Consider the following 14540-nt stretch of genomic DNA (forward strand, 5'->3'; position numbering starts at 1 on the left):
CTATCGGGGAAAACTGGGCTTGGGACATTCACTAGCTGTTACCTTGGGCAGGTTATCAAATGTTTCCCACTTGTCTGTAAAATGAAGACAGTGATTTTAACATATAGCTGGGATGTCTCCTAAATGTTAGATACCACATTGTTATTATTATTATTGCTTTATGATAAAATATTACATGAAGTGCTGTCAGGGGGGCAAGTTCAGGGTTTCTATAAACTGGTGATGTTGGAACTGCTACAAAAGAACCATGAACCTTGAATCTGACCTGTAAGAAGGCCTTCAGCAGGACCACAGCAGAGGCCAGAATGGATGATGCTGAGAGGAAGGTGAAGTTTATGTTTGACGGCCCCTGAAATTGGCTCCCTACCAAGGGCTGTCTTTCCTCTCCCACGTTTTAATGTTGTCTTCCCACCCATAACTCGCCCTTTTCTTCTCTTCTGTCTGCATTCTACACCCAGGAAAAATTTCAGGTCAGCACCCGGGGAGATGGTTTTTGACAGGTTGATCATTTGGTACCCTTCCAATTACATTCTGAAGACATTGCCAACTTCCTAAATGTAGGCCTGATGCCATGGTCCTCTGCTGAGGGTCACATTCCTTCCAGAAGGTCTCAGCTGAGAGCCACGGTGTGGCAGTGCTGCCAGAGATCTTATTTGATGACATCTGAGCTTTCTGGCACTGTTCTTTTGTGTGGAGGTGGGAAGTGGGGAGGAAGCTGTTGAGGAGGAGGGTGGAGATGGGCCGGGTGATTAGAATTGTGCTCCCAGAGCACAGAGGCTCATTTGAAATATTGATTCCTCTGTGGAGGTCACAGCCCAGCCTTTGTTGTGCTTTCAGAGGGGCTATTTATACATTTTAGTCTTTGTTTCCGAGTTGCCTCTTATATTGGTGACACTGCAGCTTTGCTGAAGTCGTGTTTAAAAAAGAAAGTAGTAATTATTGATTGCACACTCAAATGTGGGGATCAGAATGAATGCAGACAAAGACTTGCAGAGAAGCATTCTACTCCCACTGCTTCAAGGGGAATCTGGAATCCTAAAGCAAGGTTCTTGAAATAAATAAAGGCTTCTATGCCCCTGAAATGCAATAAGGCTATCTTGGGTTTTCAGGTCCATCTTCTGACTTTTGCACTGTGATGTTTTCATCTCTCCTCCTTCGCGTGGAATGAAGCCAGGGTGGGGGTGAGGTGGGAGGGGAGCCGAGGTAAACTGAAAGGTTTGATCTTAAGGGTAATCTTTCCTTCTCGCACTCCTGAATTCTCTGCCTCCCTCCCATTCCTATGTTGGCAGTTTATTTACCAGAAGGCTGGAAGCAGTGTCAGAGCCTGGAGATGTCATGCCAGAGACTCAGGACATGTCCAAGTGCTTTCATCCTGCAGCTGAATAAGCAGCCCCAGGCGAGCCCAGCCTAAGAATCAGCAGAAGAATCAACCTTCCGAGCTGAGCCCTGATCAATCCTTGTAAACATAAGAATTAATGGAATGGTGGTCGCTTTTTAAAAATTATTTTAAAAATAGAGACGAGGTCTCACTACATTATCAAGGCTAGCCTCAAGCCATCCTCCTTCCTGCCTTGGCCTCCCAAAGTCCTGGGATGATAGGTGCAAGCCACCTTGACCAGCCAGTGGTTGCTTTAAGCTATAAAGTTAGATTGTTATGTAATAATGGATAACCAAAACATAACCCACTAGACTACTGTTAATTAGATGAAACTATTACTCTTTTGGAAAGTAAAAAGGTAGTACGTACCAAAATCTAGAAAGGTATTTATTTATATCCTTGGAAGCAGAAATTGTACTACTCTAATATTATCCTAAAAATTATTCAACAAGCAAAAAACCATAGTATGAAAAGTGTTCAGTGTAGTACTATTTTTAAAAAACTTACAAATAATCTAATGGAGTGAAAATTAATTACAGGTTTACTAAATTATGATACATCAACACATGGAAATGTTAATGTACTTTTTAAAATAAATCCCTCTTGCGCAACTAAGTTGAAACCAGTGATTAAAAAAACATATTTTAAATATTTATTTTTACTTTGAGAATACACAGTTACATTTACTTTCCTGTCTTTCAGTTTAGAGCCCAAGCTTTTCTTCTAGTGTAAGTCTGCTGCCTTGACTTCCACATTATCTTGTGCCTAATCCCATCTATACACTACCATGGTGTAAGAAATTAAAGACATTTGGGGATCTATATGACTGCAGAATCACCTAGATTCCCCTCCCCCCAGGCTTTTATAGTTATCTCACTATATCCATTTCAGTAGCCTTTATTTTTAGTGACTCATTTTTATTGAAATATGCATCTTAGTCTTTATAGTTCTTTTTGCGCTCACATTTTAATGGCTTATGTAATATTTAATTAAATTTTGCAAGTATAAAATCAAATATGATGGCAAGAACAGGTATGGGGACAAACACAACAGACTTTTGCTTAGAAGACAGTCCAACAGGTGAAAGCAGAAGTGGGAGGGTGTGCTCCAGAGCACAGCCTCCGGTCTTCCAGTGTCCCTGACTGGCGGCCGTCAGAGAGAATGCTCCACAGAGGCCATGGAGATTGGCAGGTACCATGAGTGGCTGGTTCAGTGGAAGGCAGTAAAGAGGCCCTCTCCTTTAAACGTGAACACTGTGTAATATAGAAGCATTATGTTATAATGTTAAGCAAAGAAATACAAAATGCAAGAATGTGATGGCAAAAAGTAGTAAAAAAAAAAAAAATGTAACTTACTGAAATGCCTGGGGTTTGGTTTAGAGCCTGCTGCTGGCTGCACAGAAAGCCAATGACTGAGACCATGATTACTGTCAAAGAAGAAGGCTTTAATTGGGTGCTGTAGGCGAGGAGGAGACGGGAGATCAGTCTCAAATCCGTCTCCCTGACATGCTAAAATTAGGAGTTTATATAGCAGGGAAAAAATGTAACAATGTGTTGGAAAACAGGAACTAGGGAGGGGCCTGGCTCTCATTGTCTGGATGCAGTAATCTGGTGAGGTTGAGATCTTTGATACTTTTTGAGAGGCCTGGGGGTCCTTTCTAAGGAAGGAACTCAGATAAAACAAATGTAAATTTCAAGCTTTAAAGACCCACCCTGTCACCCAGGCTGGAGTGCAGTGGCAGGACCTTGGCTCACTGCAACCTCCGCCCCTGGGCTCAAGTTATCCTCCCCCCTCAGCTTCCCGAGTAGCTGGGACCACAGGTGCACATCACCACACCCAGCTAATTTTTTTTTGTATTTTTAGCAGGGACGAGGTCTTGCCATGTTGCACAGGCTGGTCTCAAACTCTTGAGGTCAAGCAGTTCTCCCACCTTGGCCTCCCAAAGTGCTGGGATTATAAGTGCGAGCCACTGCGCCCAGCCAGAAAAGTCCATTTCTATGTTTATCCACAAAAACTATCTCTGGGATGATTGGGTCAGTTTCATAACCATGTAGACAAAGACCGGGATGGTTTATCTCAGGAACATAGTTCCAAAAACTGACCAAGAAAGGGCTGTTTCCTATGGCAATGCAAATACATGCTCAAACCTGAAGTATACCAGTTGTCTATGATAGATTCATTATATGGTTTAGGGCAGGGCTAAGAAAGAACTGTGTCTACCAATCCTATTAGAAACTTATGAAAATAACTTATAAATGTTGTGGAAAGTACTTACTTAATGAATCTTAATTTTGTGAAACATCAGTGATGTGGGATTTATTTATACAATTATGTTTGTAATCCCAGGGATGAGCTAAGTGAGTTTTATCCAGTTTATGTGTAAAATGGTAATGGTTTAGTAGCCCCTAAACAAAATCCATATCTTTCTGACATTTAATCACATGAATTATTAATCACATAGATTATTCTTGTGATGCATTTGTACCTTTTTTGATACTTTTTGCACTTTTTGGTAGAGAAATTTAGTAGAGTCTAATTTATCTTTACAATTAGAATAAGGGGTCATGTTGAAATTTATAGTTTGGCTCTGGAGGTATCAATTCATATAGATTTCAATATCAATTTCTTTAATGTTTGGATAAATTATGACCATTAAACTAAGCATGTAAATAAAATTCATTCACTATTCAGTTACTGAGCACCCACTATGTTTCAAATCCTGTTTTGGCAGCTGGGATTAGAAGAATGTTACTGGTCCTGCCTTCAAGGGACTTGTAGAGTTAAACTAATTTCTACCAACCTTGAGTGCTGAGGCACGTCCAAGTTCAGCTCTCTACCCCTTTCGCTTTATGGATAAGGAAACTGAAGCATAAAGAGAATGAGCAACTGTCCCAATGTCAGGCCAGCTTGGATCTGCCAATTTCATTTTCATTCCTGGCTTACATGAGTAAGGAAAACTAGTTAACAAAGTAGCGTGGGGTTGATTTCTTACTATATAACATTCTGGAAAAGGCAAAACTATGGAGGCAGTAAAAGGATCAGTGGCTGCCTAGGGTTAGGGAGAAGGGAGGGATGAATATGCAGAGCGCAGGGAATTTTTACTGCAGTAAAACTGTTCTGTAGGACACTATAACGGTAGATACATATGTAATGTATTTGTCAGAACGCATAACGTGCAACACCAAGAGTGAACGCTAATGTAAACTATGGACTCTGGATGATAATGTGTCAATGTAGGTTCATGGATTGTAATAAATGCACCACTCTGTGCAAGATGTTGATAGTAAGGAAGGCTGTGAGTCAATGGGGTCAATGCTATATGGGAACTCTGTACAATTTTGCTATGAACTTAAAACTGCTCTAAAAAAATAAAGTCTATTAAAAAATAGCATGGAGTGGCCGGGCGCGGTGGCTCACGCTTGTAATCCCAGCACTTTGGGAGGCCGAGGCGGGCAGATCACGAGGTCAGGAGATCGAGACCACGGTGAAACCCCGTCTCTACTAAAAATACAAAAAAATTAGCCGGGCGTGGTGGCGGGCGCCTGTAGTCCCAGCTACTCGGAGAGGCTGAGGCAGGAGAATGGCGTGAACCCAGGAGGCGGAGCTTGCAGTGAGCCGGGATTGCGCCACTGCACTCCAGCCTGGGCGACAGAGCGAGACTCCGTCTCAAAAAAAAAAAAAAAAAAAAAATAGCATGGAGTTCAATTATAATTAATCATCACTTTAATTTTTTAAGGAATTGGTTGGAATCTTCTGTTTGTTATTTGATTTGTTTCTTTTTTTTTTTCTTTCTTTCTTTTTTTTTTTTTTTTTTTGAGATGGAGTCTTGCTCTGTCTCCCAGGCTGGAGTGTGGCGCAGTCTCAGCTAACTGCAACCTCTGCCTCCCGGGTTCAAGTGATTTTTGTGCCTCAGCATCCCGAGTAGCTGGGATTACAGGCATGCGCCACCATGCCTGGCTAATTTTTGTATTTTTAGTACAGATGGGGTTTCACCATGTTGGCCAGGCTGGTCTTGAACTCCTGACTTCAAGTGATCCCCCCGCCTCGGCCTCCCAAAGTGCTGGGATTACAGGTGTGAGCCACTGTGCCCGGCCTGTTATTTGTTTTTATATATGTATTATATACGGAAGTTTTCAAAATAATAAATCAACAAAAGAGTAAATGTTGCAAGCTGAGCATGGTGGCTCACATCTGTAATCCCAGCACTTTGGGAGGCTGAGGCGGAATAATTGCTTGTGGGCAGGAGTTTGAGACTAGCCTGGGCAACATAGGGATACTCCATCTCTACAAATAATCTTTAAAACTTAGCCGGGCATGGTGGTATGTGCCTGTGGACCAGCTATTTGGGAGACTGAGGTGGGAGGATCACTTGAGTCCAGGAGGTCAAGGCTGTAGTGTAAGCTGTGATTGCAAAACTGCACTTCAGCCTAGGTGAGAGAACAAACCTGTCTAGAACAAACAAACAAAATAATACGAGTAAAGGTTGCAGAAAAGAAGACAGGACAGTTGGCCTTAGAAGGAAGGCGGTCCTACTCTGTGGAATCACACAGATCTGAATTCAGCCCAGTAGCCACCCCTCCCGCTAACCAGGGACTGAGAGTGGTCTGTCTGGATACAGATTGTTCATCACCCTCAGTGTAATGGAAGCACCACAGGAGAACTGGAAAAGGGGGCCAAGAATCTTGTCTTCCAGTTTCTTCTCCTGGGAGGGGTAACAAAAAAAGACCAGAAACGGATGGGATTCTGTTTTTGCTTTTTTTTAAACGGTTGAATGGGTTACCGTTAAAGATGCTTAGAAGGTAGAACTTCCTCCAAAATAGCTTTATTTTAGCCTTGAAAACACATCCATTTCCTTAAATCCTTTGAGATTTGTTTTTCTTTTCTTTTTTTTTTTTTTTTGAGACAGGGTCTCACTGTGTCACCCAGGTTGGAGTGCAGTGGTGTAGTCATGGCTCACTGCAGCCTTGACCTCCTGGGCTCAAGTGATCCTCCTACCTCAGCCTCCTGAGTAGCTGGGACCACAGGGTTGTGCCACCATGACTGGCTAATTTTTTGCTTTTTGGAGAAATGAGGGTCTCCCTATGTTGTCCAGGCTGGCCTCCAACTGCTGGCTTCAAGTGATCCTCCCACCTTGGCCTCCCAAAGTGCTGGAATTACAGGTGTGAGCCGTTGCCTCCTTTCTCTTTTTGATTGAGAATGCCCAGTATGCTAGTACTAAGGTGAGACCCGATGGTCTCTGCAGCATGGCTGAGGCAGCTCCAGAGCCTCCCCTCTGCCTGGATTGCCTGGGACTCATCTAGGAGAGTCTCAAGGAAGAGCCGTCTCCCCCATAAGGACTCTGGGTCCATGGGCACCCCCTACAAGCTCATGAGAGCTGCAGACTCTCAGGCTCTGCAATCCCCAAACTACGGAGTCAGAATCTGTGTTAAAGGGTGAGCAGCTCTGCTGAGGACTCACCTGAGAGGCTGGCCCAGGCCTGTGCACTGCTCGTTGGGAGCAAAGCATGTCATCAAACCAAACTGGGTCCATTTGCCTGTATGCAACAGAAAGCCAAACACTAAGTCACTGGGTTTTGGCTGTGAGAAAGGTTCATTGTGAGTTGACTGACAAGGAGACAGGGGGCTATGCTCAAATCTGTCTCCCTGAGCTGGGTGCTGGGTTGGGTTTTTATAAGCACAAGGTAATGAGGTGTGATCTGATTGGATCTTGCAATGAGATGATGCCAGGAGGCATGATCTGACTGGATCCTGCCATGGAATGTTTGCATCTTAACTCAATGATGTATTTTGCTCAGGAAGGAAGACAGTCAGAGAGTCTGAGTCCTTCACCAATTGGTGAAGCTCGTTAAGCACTTAGGTCCCACCAGTGGTTACATGCTTGGTTCATCTGGGCATGCTCAAGTTATGTGATCTTCAACCTGGGAGCCCATGGCAACTGAAAAACTCACAGGTTTGTTAAATGAAAGTTGAACCAGATTGGTTTGATGGGTTACCAGCAGAGGCCTTTGGGGATTGGCTGGAGCAGCATCCCTCTGTGGTGTGCACCTGGAGCACCCATCCACATAGGCCCCAGTGACGAGATAGCATTAACCACCTGTAGCAGCCCAGCCCCTGTGGACAGCCACACTGTGGGTGGGGAAGTCCTAAGTTTTAACCCAGGCTTCTTTATTGGAAACTACATGCTTCTTCTCGAGTGGCTTTGTGGGCACAGAACCCAAGAGCTGAAACAATTCTTTCCCAAAAGAGGACACTGAGATTATTGGGCAGGAAGGAAGTTTTGGGCTTACTGAAGAAGGCTTGTCTGTATAAAATTGCTACTATTTGTGACATCTGTTCTTTAGGTTATGTTTCCTGTGCTCTGTTTGTCAACTTGGAGCACCATAATGCACTTTGATTTATGGCTGCTGTCCTTAAAACCCACTTGAAAATAAGAACCCCCTCTTAACCTGTGCACAGAACTAGAACCCTGCCCCAATAACAGCTAATATTAATTTTTATTTAGTGCTTGCCAATCATCTCACAGCTAGGGGTGATGAAAGTGGATTTAACCAATATGCCTTAATGCTGCCATTTATGTGTGTCTGGCACTGTGCTGGGTGGTTTCCATTTTATTTCTCATCCTGAAGATAGCCCTGAAAGATATTATTTATCTTGATTTTTCAGATGAGGAATCAGGGCTCAGAGATGTTAAATAGCTTGCCTGATGTCACAAAGCTAACATGTGATTGGCTCAGATTTCTAAACCTGCCTCTGTCTGACCCCGATGCTCTGTCCTTCCCACTGCCCCACACTGCCCTTCCAGCAAAGGTAGCATCCATGTGGAGGCAAGAATTGGGCTCCAATCTGCAGGAAGTGCAGATGTGTTGGAGACAGACTCAAGATATCAGAGCTGGAAAGAATGATTCAATTGAGGGTTTTCCAACTTCACGGTCCATGGACAACCATCTGGCTTGCGTAGATACTGTATGATCCCCTAGATTTGGGAGTGTCTTGTGACCCCCTAGATTTGGGGGGTAGTGTGTGTCCCCCTGGATTTAGGGGTAGTGCATGACCTCCTGGATTTTTGTACAGATGAAGAAACAGGCCCAGACAGGTGACACGGCTTGCCAATGGCCAGAACCAATTGGTGAAGGACTCAGACTCTCTGACTGTCTTCCTTCCTGAGCAAAATACATCATTATCTCTTCCAGAGCATGGACAACTGGCTGTGACTGCTCACTTTTCTTCCAAATCTGGGGTTTAAGGCCTGAGTTTTTCATGACTGTGGCATTTGATACAGAGATGTGCTGGCTTCTGAAACAGAGTGGCCTCAGCTTTCCTGCTGCTTCCTCTACTTCTGAGATAAAGACAGCCTTATGGGCATGGTTGCTCACACCTGTAATCCCAGCACTTTGGGAGGCCAAGATGGGAGAAGCACTTGAGGTCAGGAGTTCGAGACTAGCCTGGCCAACATGGTGAAACCCCGTCTTTACTAAAAAAAAAAAAAAAAAAGAAAATACTAAAATCAGTCGAGTGTGGTGGTGTGCGCCTATAATCCCAGCTACTCAGGAGGCTGTGGCAGGAGAATCGCTTGAACCCAGGAGGCGGAGGTTGCAGTGAGTCGAGATCCACCACTGCACTCCCGCCTGGGCAACAGAGTGAGACTGTCTCAGAAAAAGAGACAGCCTTATGGTTTGGTTAGAATGGGGAAGGGCAGCAGGGCTGAAGGGAATTACCCAGACTAGATGCACACTTGCTTATGAATCAGAACATTACACTTCTATGAGACCAAGTCTCATATATGCATTTTTAAGCCGGTACAGTATTTACTTCTACTTACCTACTGCCTCACGGTCGGGGACCAGCCTCGGATACTCCCTAGCGAAAACATCCAGGGAGAGCGTGGCCACCATGACACACCTCAGGCCTTGGTCAGGGACACAGAGCAGGAAAGGGGTGCTGCCTGGGAAGGGCCTCCTCCTCCTGGAACATAGACCCAAGAAGGTCTAGTGAAGCTCCGGAAGCCAAATCTCCCACGCGCCCACGTCTGGGTACCCACCCACGACTGGCATCACTTAGTCATTTTTATATTTAAATTGCCAGAAGCCTGAAAACTGTAGAAAAGACTTGTCCCAGGTGATTCGCTGGGGATCCTAGCCACAGTCTTTTGCTTTCATCCTCAAAGGCCTATGATGACAAACATAGCCAGGCTCAGCCCCAGCCCACCTGGCAGGTAAAGACAGCCAACGGCATGCCATGGAAGCTCAGGTGCCCCCAGTTTACAGAGCTCCAACCCTCTGCTGGGTTTGTACAGGAGCTCACGGTTGAAAGAGGCAGCCTCCATTGGAACAAACACCAATCAGACATTGTGGAAAACAAGAGAACATCCCCCGAGGAATTTTTAGGTGGGGCTTCCTACCTAAGGAGATGAATACAGTATCATCTCTCACCTGCACTCCTGAAAGCGTCGTATCTGGTTCTGTTTTTCACGATCTAACCCTCCTTCTAATCTGTTCTGCACCTGGCAGCTAGGATGTTCTTTGTTTATAAAAACTGGTTAAAATACACATAACAGAAAATTTACCATTTTAACCATTTTTAAGTTGAAGTTCAGCAGCATTAAGAACATTCACATTGTTGTGCAACCAGCACCATGATCCATCTCCAGAACTCCCTTCATCTTCTCAAATAGAAACTCTGTGCTCATTAAACAACCACTCCCCATTCCTGCCTTCCCCAGCCCCTGGCAATCACCGTTCTATTTTCTGTCTCTAGGAACCTGACTGCTCCGGTACCTCACATAAGTGGAATCTTGCAGTGTTTGTCCCCTTGTGCCTGGCATAGCATGATGTCCTCAGAGCTCATCCAGTTGTAGCATGTGACAGGATTTCCTTTGTTTTTAAGGCTAAATCATATTCCACATTTTGTGTATCTGTTCATCCGTTGATGGACACTGGGTGGTTTTAGAATGTTCTTTGCAAAAATGCTAGTCCGATTGTATGACTGCAGATGGGATGAGACCCAAATCTTTAAAAAGCCATCAGGCTGTGCCCCCTTTGCAGGATCACCAGCCTCCCTCCATCCCAGGCCCCCAGTGTCCTCTCATTCCTCTGGGGCCTGGGCCTGGGAAGCTGTTCCCACAGCTTTTCACCTGGTTAACTCCCCGCGCCAGTCCAATCCAAACCCAGGGTCCCATCCAAGTCAGAAGCACAGCCTCCTCTCTCAGGGCCCCTTGTGCTTCCTCCCAGCACAGCTCACATCCGTCATTACACATCTGGTTCTGTGGGGGACCCCTGTTTCTGCCAGCGGACTCCAAACCCAATGTTTAGCTCACCCCGGCAGTCCTGAATGCCTGACAGATAGACGGCGCTCCACAGACGTGAATGTGATGAAAGAATAAACGGAAGGAGCATGGGGCTGGAGCCAGGCTAAATTAATTAATTAATTTATTTATTTATTTATTTGACAGAGTCTTGCTTTCTCACCCAGGCTGGAGTGCAATGGTACAATATTGGCTCACTGTAACCTCCACCTCCTGGGTTCAAGCAATTCTCCTGCCTCAGCCTCCTGAGTAGCTGGGACTACAGGCATGCACCACCACGCCCGGCTAATTTTTTGTATTTTTAGTACAGATTGGGTTTTGCCATGTTGGCCAGGCTGGTCTTGAACTCCTGACCTCAGGTGATCTGCCCACCTCAGCCTCCCAAAGTGCTGGGATTACAAGTGTGAGTCACTGTGCCTGGCCATTGCTTGAAGAATTTAGAGAATAAAACACCAGCACAGCACCTGGCATATAGTAGACGCTCAGCAACATCACCGCCCTTCCTTTCTCTTACCCTAAATCTATTCTGAAGGGAGATATGGGTGAGAACACATTTGCTCCCATAATTACCCTGAATTGTATTGGCTGACACGTAAAGCGGCATTTCCCTTGGAGAGAAGAATGGTGGAAAGGGTCTGGGGCCTTGGGTACCTTATAAGGTCCAGAAACCCTCTTGGCAAGGCCTGAACGCCCTACCTCAGCTCTACCAGCATTACCACCACCTGACCTTGTCCTCAGCCATAAGCCCTGGTGTTAGCTGGGGATGCAGGAGCGAGGGCTTAGGGCAGGGGTGAAATTCTCCCTAGAACTGGACAACTTGAACGACACCCAGCAGGAGAAAGCCTCAATATGATTGTGTAAGATCACAGTGGTTCAGGAATCCCTTTTTTCCTACACTGTCCTGAGCAGGCTGAGCTCAGAACCACAAACATCTGCACACATGGGCAGCTGGCCCCGTCACCAGCCTCCAGGAGCAGTGCCCCCCCATTATTAGTCATTACTAGAGCAAACATTGGTACAAGTACACACACAATTGCAGAATCATTGCTCTGATTGGAAACACTGGTATGGAGCCTTGCAAGCATTCACTGTGTGAGACAGAAACTGTGAACTTGTTTTTCTAGGCCCAGACACTTCTTTCAGATCCAGGGCTGACAAAGGAAGGCCCATGATGTGGGGCATCTCCCCCAGGACTTTCTCTTCAAATATCAGCTGGATCAGGTTCCTTCTATGCAAATCATTTGCGCATTTATCCTGCTTTTCATTAACATAATATCTCCTGAGCCATCACCCTAGCCTCTCTTGTTTAAACATTTCACAGTCAAACGGAGCTCAACAGAAAGAGGGGTGATACCAGCGTCTTTGTTAAGGCGGTAGTCTTTGTGTCTCCTCTGCCTGCTATATATTACTGTATGCCATAGCCACATCCAAAATGCTTTGTTTTTTAGTAAAGAACAAAATAAAGCTGAGATGAACTACTCCTGGATTCAGATGCCCCAAAATCTCAAGGGAATTGTGAATTCTACCTGTGTGCACACAGTGCACAATACTATGCTTGTTATCTACAAGATGGGCCAGATACCAGGTAGAATCTAAGAATAAATTGTGCAGGGGATGTGTTCTTTGCAAAAGACACTTATTACTGACGACACATCTCCTCTGGATGGAGAATTTATTCTGTGTAGGAGGGGGCTGAAGTGGGGGTTTCTACACCACCCTGTCTTCTGGGAGAGCATGCTTCATTGCTTTGCCAGGTAGGGTCAGGTGGATGAGGTGGGCACCCCCACAGTCCTATTCTGTTACTGACCACTTCCTCCCAATGCCACCACTTTACAGTTTCTCACTTGATCTGTGCACACAAACACACAAGAATGCTCCTCTGCGGTCTGTATATGGTGACGTCAGCATGTTTCCAATTCATTCTTCCTTTGTACCAGCACTTAGTAGGGAAACATAGGAGAGAACTCACTCGATGTTGTTAAGCTGAATTAATTTCATGTTTTGGGGTGGGAGGTAGGGACTTTCTGACTTCAAAGAGCCTTTGATTCTTATGTGATAAAACAGGGTACAGAACCATATATAAGATATAATCTTAGCTATGAATACAACCAACCCTGACACACACACACACACACACACACAGGCTTGTGCACATATGCAACTTAAAAAAAGACTTCATACTGATACATCATAATGTTAAGACAGCTTCTTCTGAGTGGCTGGGATTATCATTGGTCTTTAGTTTATTTTTTATTTTTTCTTTCAAAATGTCTATAGAAGCCTATATTACTCTTGTAATCAAAAAAGGTAACAAGAGTAATCTTTTATTTTGTTTCTTCTATAAAGTAAAATCTTTTAATGTTTTTTCCTCTATAAAACTACCCTGGAAACTGATTAATTCTTAAGTAGTCATCAGGCAAATTTTTCAGAGGAATTAACAGCTAGCTTAGAGCAAGGCATTGGAGAAATAGAACATGACATTAATATTCCAGGTTGAGGGAAAGATAGAGTGGTGACAGGGAAGAGGAGAGGAGCATGGCCATGCAGGGTGATCTTACCAATGCTATGGCTTTCTTACTGGCGTTTATCTGGGACACACACATATACACAGCCTCTTCTTCTGCCACCTCCTAGTTCTGACACTCAGCCCTGAGCAGCCCTCAATCCAGCAGCTGGAATATCTCCATGCCCAGGCTTTAAGGCCATAATAAAACTAATACTGTCTTAGTCTATTTTGTGCTGCTATACCAGAATACCTAAGAACATAAACTTTATAAAGAACATAAACTTTTTTTCTCACAGCTCTGGAGGCTGAGTAGTCCAAGATCAAGGCACTGTCATCTGGCAAGGGCCTTCTTGCTGAGTCCTCACGTGGCAGAAGATGGAAGAGCAAAAAAGAATCCAACTTCTGCTGTCAAGCCCTTTTAAAACAGTATTAATCTATTCAAAAGAACAGAGCCCTTGTGACCCAAACACCTCCCAACACTGTTGCATAGAGATTAAGTTTCCAACATATGGATTTTGAGAGACACATTCAGATCATAGCAGATATTAGCAGTCAAGGTCCAACCAGGAAAATGAAAATATCTCCAAATATTTAAAACGAGGAAAATAAATTTAAGAATTGGCTTCATAAATGAAGGAAGAGCTAAGAGGCCAACAGGGACCATGAAGCCACTGAGAGATTAGTACCAGCAGGAAGCCACTCCATGCACTTGGACTGATCGTTTCTGGTAAACCCAAGGCTAAAGAAACCACAGAGGGAGGGAAAGAATGTCCTGGTTTCTCCCTTCCTTCCTCTCGTCTTCTACCAGCACCTCCCATGCCAAACCCAGCTGGCAGCAGCTGCCCCTGAATCCCACTGTGACACCAAGCAGGGCAGGGGAGGGAGGAGTAACAGGTCTGAGGGCAGGGAAGCTACAGACTGGAAACCACCTATCATTGGGTCAAAGAGCCTGTGAGCTGCCAGCTTGTCCCTTTCCCTCCACCCTACCCCCCTGCCTGTTAGCAGGATGCACTTGAATCATGCCAGGTAATTTCTTCCTAGTCTATATCACCTGCCAGATCACAAAGATGAAAACGTTACATTAGTTAAAAAGGACCTCGTAGTCATTTTCATAAATGAGGGAACTGAAGTTTCAGAATGGCAGTCCCTCTCAGCCCTTGCTTCCAAGTTCCACCAAACTGAGAACAACTTCAGGGGCCAGAGAGGATCAGCTTTATAACTGAAACTCATATGAAAACTAGACTGCCCCTGGGCAAGGTAGGGGCTTTCTTCTCCCTTTCCCAAAGTCACCAACTGAAAGTCCTGATTGCCAGCTGGCCGAGAAGCAGGAAAGGGAAGTCCTCTAACTCAGGAGGG

Source organism: Symphalangus syndactylus, chromosome 15, assembly GCF_028878055.3.
Source record: "Symphalangus syndactylus isolate Jambi chromosome 15, NHGRI_mSymSyn1-v2.1_pri, whole genome shotgun sequence".
NCBI lineage: Eukaryota > Metazoa > Chordata > Mammalia > Primates > Hylobatidae > Symphalangus > Symphalangus syndactylus.